Here is a 9,379-nt window from a genome sequence, read left to right as displayed (position 1 = left end):
GACAGCACAGCCCAACTCAAGGCCGGGGCCAGACAGCGGGGGCTTGGACAGGAGCAAGGTCCGAGGGCGGCCAGGTGCCAGAAGCCCAGGAAGCACATATCAAGGCTCCGTTGCCAGCGGGATGCTGCCAATAAAATGTAGTCATGTGGAATTTGGAACGTGGAAAGGAGGTAGAAGTCATCCTTTCCTCCCCCGTAGCAGCAGGTGTGCAGGCTCTGGTGGTCAACTGGACTCCATACTCCCCCACCAGTCACCAACCTGGGGACCGTGGGGCTGCAAGGACCTTACCAGCAGTTTCCCCAGTTTCCTGACTTCTTCCATCCTCTGGAAATCAGCTGTGATGGAAACTGCGAGGGCCTGTCATTTACCCAACGTCCCTGTTGAAGATCTCATCCTCATTACAAGATTCCTTGTCGTGCAGCTTCTGTGCCATGTTTTTCAAGCGTGTGACACTGACAGCAATGAATCCTCCAACGTACCTGAGTCACACTTCGCCATGAGCATCTCCGATGTGCCAGAAATCTGAAAATGCCCCTGGGGAGACACATGCACAAGACAGGTGATGACAACTCCATGGGGGTGGAGATTATACATCTCTCATCATTTCAGCAACAAGGAAATAAATTAGTGGCAGAGTAAGGACGACTTGAGATCTCCTGGAAGCCATCCTTTAAAAATCCCGGAGTAGTCTCTCTCCTCCCGGGGTCCAAGATGCCAAAAGGAAGGAAGGCCAATGGGATGAAGGTGGCTCCAGCACCTGCTGTCATGAAGAAGTAGGAGGCCAAGAAAGTGGTGAATCCCCTGTTTGAGAAAAGGCCTAAAAATTTTGGCTTAGGACAGGACATCCAGCCCAAAAGAGACCTCACCCGCTTTGTGAAATGGCCCTGCTATATCAGGTTGCAGTGGCAGAGAGCCATCCTCTACAAGCGGCTGGAAGTGCTTCCTGCGATTTACCACTTCACCCAGGCCCTGGACCGCCAGGCAGCTACTCAGCTGCTTAGCATGGCCCACAAGTACAGAGCAGAGACAAAGCAGGAAAAGAAGCAGAGGCTGTTGTCCCCAGCCAAAAAGAAAGCTGCTGGCAAAGGGGATGTCCCCCTCTAAAAGACTACCTGTCCTTGGAGCAGGAGTTAACACTGTCACCACCTTGGTGGGGAACAAGAAAGCTTAGCTGGTGGTGAAGGCACACGATGTGGATTCCATTGAACTGGTTGTCTTCTTGCCTGCCCTGTGTCGTAAAATGGGGGTCCCTTACTGCATTATCAAGGGGAAGGCAAGACTGGGCCGTCTAGTCTGCGGGAAGACCTGCACCACTGTTGCCTTCACACAGGTGAACTCGGAAGACAAAGGCACTTTGGCTAAGCTGGTGGAAGCTATCGGGACCAATTACAACGACAGACATGATGAGATCCGCCGTCACTGTGGAGGCAATGTCCTGTGTCCCACGTCTGTGGTTTGCATCGCCAAGCTTGAAAAGGCAAAGGCTAGAGAACTTGCCACTAAACTGGGTTAAATGTACACTGTGGAGTTTTCTGTACATAAAAATAATTACAATAATACAAAAAATTCCTGGAATATACATTGCAGTAAAAGAACAAAGCATACCTCAGTTTTAAACGACTGAAGAAGAATGTCAGGTAGTAGCAGGTGGGAAAGTGGCTTTGATTTTCAGTTTGTGGGCTCTGAACCCACACAAAAACAGGATTGTATTCTGAAAAGCTGAATTAATTATTGTCCTTACCTCAATGAGATGGAAAATTATAATCAGAATCATCACTATGCAGAGCTTATAGCTTGCAGTGAAAGCCAATAATGAGTTCTCAGACAATTCCGGCTGAGCGGGGCGGTGGAACAGCTCTTCTAAGAGAGTCCGCCCCAGCATCCGTTCGCCATTGAAAGGGCTTGTTAAACCACAAACATCCACTAGATGTCTTTTTTGAGGTCGGGTCGTGAGACACCTGTGGCCTTGTAAGAGCACTCAAACTGCATTCTCAGGAGGCTGTTTTCAGTGTTCCTTATCACACCACACACTCCACTCCCTGTCCTGTTTTCAGGGTCAAGGAGTTTCATTCACATGCACAAATAACATACACACGGGGCCTCATTTTCCCATGCCCCAACCTTAAATGCCTTGTACATAGGTGGGAATATGTTGCTGTGCACCCTACACACACTATATATATATACATTTTTTTTTCACTTGGAGTCTCGATCTGTCACCCAGGCTAGAGTGCAATGGCGTGATCTCTGCTCACTGCAACCTCCGCCTCCCTGGTTCAAGCGATTCTCCTGCGCCAGCCTCCTGAGTAGTTGGGATTACAGGCACGTGCCATCACGCCTGGCTAATTTTTGTATTTTTAGTAGAGACAGGGTTTCACCATGTTGGCCAGGCTGGTCTCAAACTCCTGACCTTGTGATCCTCCCGCCTCAGCCTCCTAAAGTGCTGGGATTACAGGCGTGAGCCACCATGCCCGGCCCCCACACACTATTTTAGTCACAGTTGAATGCACTCCCAGCAGAATCTGCCTCAGGAGGATGATGGTAGGTTGTGTTTTCAGAGATGGTGCCTTCTGGCATAGTCGTGTTTTCCATGAAAATGTTTTCTTCAAAGGCATTTCTTGCAGTGGTGTTTTCCATATTAATGTTTTCTATAAAATGTTCTGAAAAGGCAAATACTTCTGGAAAAGGATTTTCCTGAGAACTCAGGTCCCCGAAAGACGAAAAAGCCCTCGCTGAAGAGAATGGAGGCCTCTTTGCAACTATCAGTCATGCACCATCCCATCTCTCCCCAGTGCCACCATGGTCCCCAGCTTATCTCCTGGTTTGGAGGGTACTTTAATGACTCTTGGAATCTACATCTACCTGGCTATCACCCCACCTAATCAGTGGCCACAAGGGTCTGAAGAGAACTTGCATTTCTATACCTCCTCCAGTATCTCCATTGGTTCCTGTCCTCACCACCCAGCATGCTGTGCACAACTCCAGCATCTTCTTCTAGAACACCCCATTTCATAGCAACTATAGTTTTATCCCTATTACTTCCTCAGTTCATGCAGTACCACTGACATCCTGATGGGTGAGTTGCTCCTAAGAGATATATAAGCTACCAAGGACATCCAGGAAAACCCCTGGAGGAATAAACCCATTAGAAGAAGTATGTGGGGCCAGGCGCGGTGGCCCACACCTGAAATCCCAGCACTTTGGGAGGAGGGCGGATCACGAGATCAGGAGTTCGAGACGAGCCTGGCCAACATAGTGAAACCCCATTTCTACTAAAAATTCAAAAATTAGCCGAGTGTGGTGGCACATGCCTGTAGACCCAGCTACTCAGGAAGCTGAGGCAAGAGAATCACTTGAACCCTGGAGGTGGAGGTTGTGGTGAGCCGAGATCGCACCACTGCACTCCAGCCTGGGCAACAGAATGAGACTGTCTCAAAAAAAAAAAAAAAAAGAGTATATGAACTGGCACTTGCTTTAGAGAAAAAAATCCAAGTGGTAGACACTGCCTGGTTCTACCACTATGATCTACATATGTTCAAGACTGAAGTTGGAGGACAGTTTCTTCAGTTATTTCAAAGTGATGGAAGTTATTAGTCCAAGAATCTTTGGACCCCAGTGTATCTACTCTATGTTCAACGAGGCCCATACACAGAGCCTCAGAATAGAAAACTAGAGAATGTTATTCAGGAGAAGCTGAACTCATGGCAATTCAGTGCAGCTCCAGGATATAGAGGAATGGTTGTGGGAATGAATCGCTTTTTTTTTTTTTTTTTCTTTTTTGAGACAGAGTCTCACTGTGTTGCCAGGCTGGAGTGCAGTGGCACGATCTCGGCTCACTGCAACCTCTGCCTCCTGGGTTCAAGTGATCTCCTGTCTTAGCCTCCCACGTAGCTGGGATTACAGGTGCACACCACCACGTCCAGCTATTTTTTTTGTACTTTTAGTAGAGATGGGGTTTCACCACGTTGGCCAGGATGGTCTTGATCTCTTGACCTCGTAATCCGCCCACCTCAGCCTCCCAAAGTGTTGGGATTACAGGAGTGAGCCACGGTGCCTGGCCGGAATGAATGACTCTTACATGATTACAGCCTTGCCCCTCAAAGGTGTTCTCTGGACCAGTAGCATCAGGATCAGCTGAGAGCTTGTTAGAAGTGCAGAACCTCAGGTCACACTTCTGACCTATTGATTTAGAATCTATATTTTAAACAAGACCCAGGGGTGATTTAGCACATTACTGTTTGGGAAGCACTGTATTAATGCTTTCTGTGTAGGTGTCTTAGTTTGTGTAAGCTAAGTAAACTGATAACAAAATACTATCAACTGGGTGGCTTATAAACAACAAACATTTGCTTCTTATAGTTGTGGAGACTGGGAAGTCCAAGATCAAGGTGCTGGGAAATTTGGTGTCTAGGGAGGGCCCACTTCCTCATAGGTGTCTTCTGTGACCTTGCATGGTGGAAGTGGTGAGAGGTTTTTTTAGGGCCCCCCTTTTTTTTTTGAAACACAGTCTCACTGTGTCACCCAGGCTGGAGTGCAGTGATGCCATCTCACCATCTCAGCTCCGTGCAACCTTTGCCTACCAGGTTCAAGTGATTCTTCTGCCTCAGCCTCCTGAGTAGTTGGGATTATGGGTGCCCACTACCATGCCCGACTAATTTTTCTTTTTTTTTTGAGATGGAGTCTTGCTCCGTCACCCAGGCTGGAGTGCAGTGGCGTGATCTCGGCTCACTGCAAGCTCCGCCTCCTGGGTTCACACCATTCTCCTGCCCTGTCCCAGACACTCCTTTATCTCAGAAGTGTGCAGAGTGAGGTATTAGGGAATACAAGGCCATTTCAATTACACATAAGTACACACACAGACACTCCTTCATCTCAGAAGTGTCTCCCAGCCCCAACTCCTGCCTGGCATTCTGAGACCACACAATGCGTGTGGAGGGCTGTGCTTGCTATCTCATGATCTCATTCCAGGTTATCATCTCCCCGATACTGACTTGTCTGCACCACACACTCCCAGCTTGCCATCTCCTTACCTCCACACAAACATCAGACAATCTCATTCCACATGTACCCCACCAGCCCCGTGTTGGCTCCCCCAGATCCTCTTTGTATGGGGCTGGGGTTTAACAACAAATAACCATTTCCCTGCCAGAGTACTACCTGCCCAGCTAGAAGCTTTTGACAGGAAAAGGTGAGTCAGAAAGTGAGTGGTCTGTAGTCTTTGATCTTTCTGGAAGGCTGGGAAGAAGAAACGAATCCTAGTTGGGTCCCCAAAGCTGAGGCTGAGAGTTCTGCCTGGACGCTTGTGGGCATGCTTGTTCTGGCTGGCACTAAAATGCAATGCTGGTGTTTGCTAATTCATTCACCACACCTGCCGGGCCTTGTGAAAAGATTCCTGCCAAGAAAGGAACCAGGAATCATGAGTTGGCTGAGGTGACACAGCATAAAGCTCAACTTAAACAGTTTATTGGTCTTTTATTTCTGTTCTCTTTTTTCCTTGGTTCTGGTTTTCTGGCTTTTTATTACTATTATCAGAGTGGGCATAAATTTCAGTTCAATTTAGTTCAGATACGATTCCAGCCGGGCACAGTGGCTCATACCTGTAATCCAAGTACTTTGGGAGGTTGAGGTGGTAGATGGCCTAAGGCCAGAAGTTTGAGACCAGAATAGGCAATGTGGTGAAATCCCAGCTTTACGAATTTTTTTTTTCTTTTGGGACGGAGTCCTGCTCTGTCGCCCAGGCTGGAGTGCAGTGGTGCAATCTCCGCTCACTGCAAACCGCCTCCCGGGTTCATGCCATTCTCCTACCTCAGCCTCCTGAGTAGCTGGTACTACAGGCGCCCACCACCACACCTGGCTAATTTTTTGTATTTTTAGTAGAGACCGGGTTTCACCGTTTTAGCCAGGATGGTCTCGATCTCCTGACCTAGTGATCTGCCTGCCTCAGCCTCCCAAAATGCTGGGATTACAGGCATGAGCCACTGCGCCCAGCTCTGAAATTTTTTTTTTTTTTTAATTAGCCAGATGTGGTGGTACATGCCTGTGGTCCCAGCTAATTGGGAGGCTGGGGTGGGAGAATCACCTGGGCCTGAGGAAGTCGACGCTGCAGTGAGCTGTAATCACGCCACTGCACTCCAGCATGGGTGACAGAGAGACCCTATTTCAAAAAAAAAAAAAAAAGAAAAGAAAAGATTCCAATTCCAAGGTGCTTTGCTTTGTTGCAATCACTCCCTGGCAAATGCTTTCAGTTTCCTTGCTTTTTTCCTCTTCCATCAGTCACGCCTGGCATAACCCTAACCCCGAATGAAAGCAATCACTGATTTCTCCACGCCTTCCCATGAGCCCCTGAACATCGTTGGCGAAAATCACTTAACTAGACTGACTGGTTCTCCTCTAATGAACACAAACAACACAAAGGCACACGTGACACTCAGAGACTCTCCAGGACATTTGCTTACTCGCAAAATTTGATGACAATTTTATCCTTTCACACAGTTCACAAGCCTCACCCGTCAACTATTCTTACCTGATGCTTCACAGATAGATTAAAATAGATTAGACCAGAGACTTTGTCTTTTTATGGCAAGACTACAAATTTTTCTGCATATGCATCCATCTTCACTTCTTTTTCTTTCTTTCTCTCTTTCTTTCTTTCTTATTCTTGAGACAGGGTCTCACTGGGTTGCCCAGGCTGGAGTACACTGGCACAATCTTGGCTCCATGCAACCTCCGCCTCCCAGGTTCAAGCCATTCTCCTGCCTCACCCTACCCGATTAGCTGGGACTACAGACATGTGCCACCACACCGGGCCCATCTTCACTTTTCTTTCTGTGACAGTGGAGGAAGGTTCTCTCCTCCTACCAAAGGTTAATGTATTTTGGTTGCATTTCTCCTAACCTTCCTAGGTTACTTGAATTACTTCTTTTCTCCTGCATAACTAACCTCTTCTGAATTAACTAGAATACTTTACACTGCAAGCAAAAAGGCAAAGGCCATCAGCAAACCAAACACTCCCAAATTTATATCTCCTGTCCAGGATGTCTTCCAACCTCCATCTATTAATAGGCTAAAGAGTCTCCTGTTCAGCCTGGGCAACATGGCAAAACCTCGTCTCTACAAAAAGTACAAAAATTAGCCGGGTGTGGTGGGGTGTGCCTGTAGTCCCAGCTACTCGGGAAGCTGAGGTGAGAGGATCGCTTGAGCCCGGGTGGTCGAGGCTGCAGTGAGCTGAGATCATGCTACTGCACTCCAGTCTGGGTGACAGAGCAGAGGGAGACTCTGTCTCAAGAATTAAAAAAAAGAAAAAAAAAGTCACCTGGACATTTTCCCCATGGCATCTTAAACTGTGCATGTTCTAAACCAAATTGATTTCTACCTGGAACAGATGCTTCTAGCTGCATTCTCTCTTGGTTCTTTGCTAGCAAGTATCCCAACGTTGTTTAGAATAGGAACACGTCTAGCTAAAAAATTGTTAGCCAAGCTCCTTTATTGTTAGAAGTGATCGCATGGCAATTCTGCCCAGAGGTATGAGCAGAAGTTACTGGATAGGGCCTCCAGGAAAGCTTTTTAAAAGCGGGCAGAATCAACCTTCTCTTTTTTATCTGCATGGAACATGCATGGAGGTAGAGCAGCCACCTCATGATCATGAGGTTCACAAGCTGAGGGTGAAAAAGCAGAAGGTTAGAAGGACCCTGAGAAGCAACATCATGGGATCCCAACGTTAGTTCTGGAATGTTATAGCAAAAAAATGACACCAGTACTCGTTTTTTTGTTTGTTTGTTTTGTTTTTGAGATGGAGTCTTGCTCTGTTACCCAGGCTGGAGTGCAGTGGTGCAATTTCGGCTCACTGCAACCTCCGCCTCCCAGGTTCAAGTGATTCTCCTGCCTCAGCCTCCCGAGTAGCTGAGTCTACAGACATGTGCCACCACACCCGGCTAATTTTTTGTATTTTTAGTAGAGACAGGGTTTCACTGTGTTAGCCAGGATGGTCTCGGTCTCCTGACCTCATGATCCGCCCGCCTTGGCCTCCCAAAGTACTGGGATTACAGGCGTGAGCCACCTCGCCCGGCAGCCCTTACTTGTTTAAGCTACTATGTATAGCAGACATTTTGTTACAAGCAACTGACCCTTAGCTATACACCACTCAAACCTACTTCTCCCTAGCCTTCCCCATTAGTAATTGGGACCTCCAGCACCAAATCCAGAGACCTGCAAGTTATCTGGGATTCTTCGCTCTTAACACCCACCTACAATCCAATCTATAGGCAAGTACTGCAGCATCTCCTTCAAAATATTCCTGTTCATGCACTTGTCTTTATCAGCTTTGCCACTATCTGGTTCAAGCCACCATCATCTCCTAAAATAACCTGATACTGGTCCCTTTGCCTACCCCTTGCCTCTTTTCAGTCTTTTCACCATCTAGCAGCTAGAAGGAGCTTTTAAAATGCAAACTGGACATCATTACCAGCAGATACTAAAACTTCCTGGAAGGAAATGAACTGCTTTGCTTAAGAGAGAGAGAGAGAGAGAGCGAGAGAAAAAAAAGAATTTGGAAATCCCCATTTTAGAAGGAAAAATTAAGAGTAGAGAGAATGGCTCTGGGTTACATCATGGATTCCTTAATCAATGGCTAAGAAATAAAAAAAAAACCCTCTGAATATTGGAATGAATTAATTTTCTTGTGGAAATTGGTGAAGGAGATAAATATCCTAATGATCTTGGAACAAAATAAAGCTCACATTTTAAAAAAACTAGCAGGACGCAGGAGGAGGCAAGCCCAGGGAGCCCACAGACATTGTGGGAGGACTTTGGACTATCATGGAACATAGAATGTGGATTTGTTCCAATTTAATCAGACCTCTGAAGGGGAGAGGAGCCACCCACAGATGGCTTTGGGTTATGTTTGCATTTTACTTGCCAGGTTGGGGGCATTATTTAGATATCAGCTGTTAGTCATGCTGAACTGTGAAACAGGCGTCATTCCTTAACTGAGGTCTTATACCTTGGTTTGTGAATTTTGTGGGAAGGGTAAGGGTGAGTAGGGCCTGCTGATTTGGATGACTTACCTGGATTTATATCCAGATGGATGAGTGGCGCTTAGGAGGAACTTTTTAGCAACTCTCAGTGGTGTCTTAATTTCTTCATTCAAAATAACCTAAAAACAAGCCTGGGCAATATAACGAGAACCCATCTCTACTAAACTTAAAAAAAAAAAAAAAGAGTAGGGCATGGTGGTGCATACCTGTAGTCACAGTTACTCAGGAGGCTGAAGCAGGATTGTTTGAACCCGGGAGTTGGTAGCTGCAGAAAGCTATGATCATACCACTGCACCTCAGCCCAGGTGACAGAGTGAGATGCTGTCTCTAAAATAATAATTTTATAT

The 9,379-nt window shown here is 46.8% G+C and overlaps 1 pseudogene; it reads left to right on the top strand.

The window, feature by feature from the left end:
- The first annotated feature begins 711 nt into the window (after positions 1 to 711).
- Positions 712 to 1,513, top strand: LOC105548438 (annotated as a pseudogene).
- The last annotated feature ends 7,866 nt before the right edge of the window (positions 1,514 to 9,379 follow it).

Source organism: Mandrillus leucophaeus, unplaced genomic scaffold, assembly GCF_000951045.1.
Source record: "Mandrillus leucophaeus isolate KB7577 unplaced genomic scaffold, Mleu.le_1.0 Scaffold410, whole genome shotgun sequence".
NCBI classification, from domain to species: Eukaryota; Metazoa; Chordata; class Mammalia; order Primates; family Cercopithecidae; genus Mandrillus; species Mandrillus leucophaeus.
The sequence above is the reverse complement of the archived record's forward strand: the minus strand, read 5'-3'. Positions and strand labels throughout refer to the sequence as shown.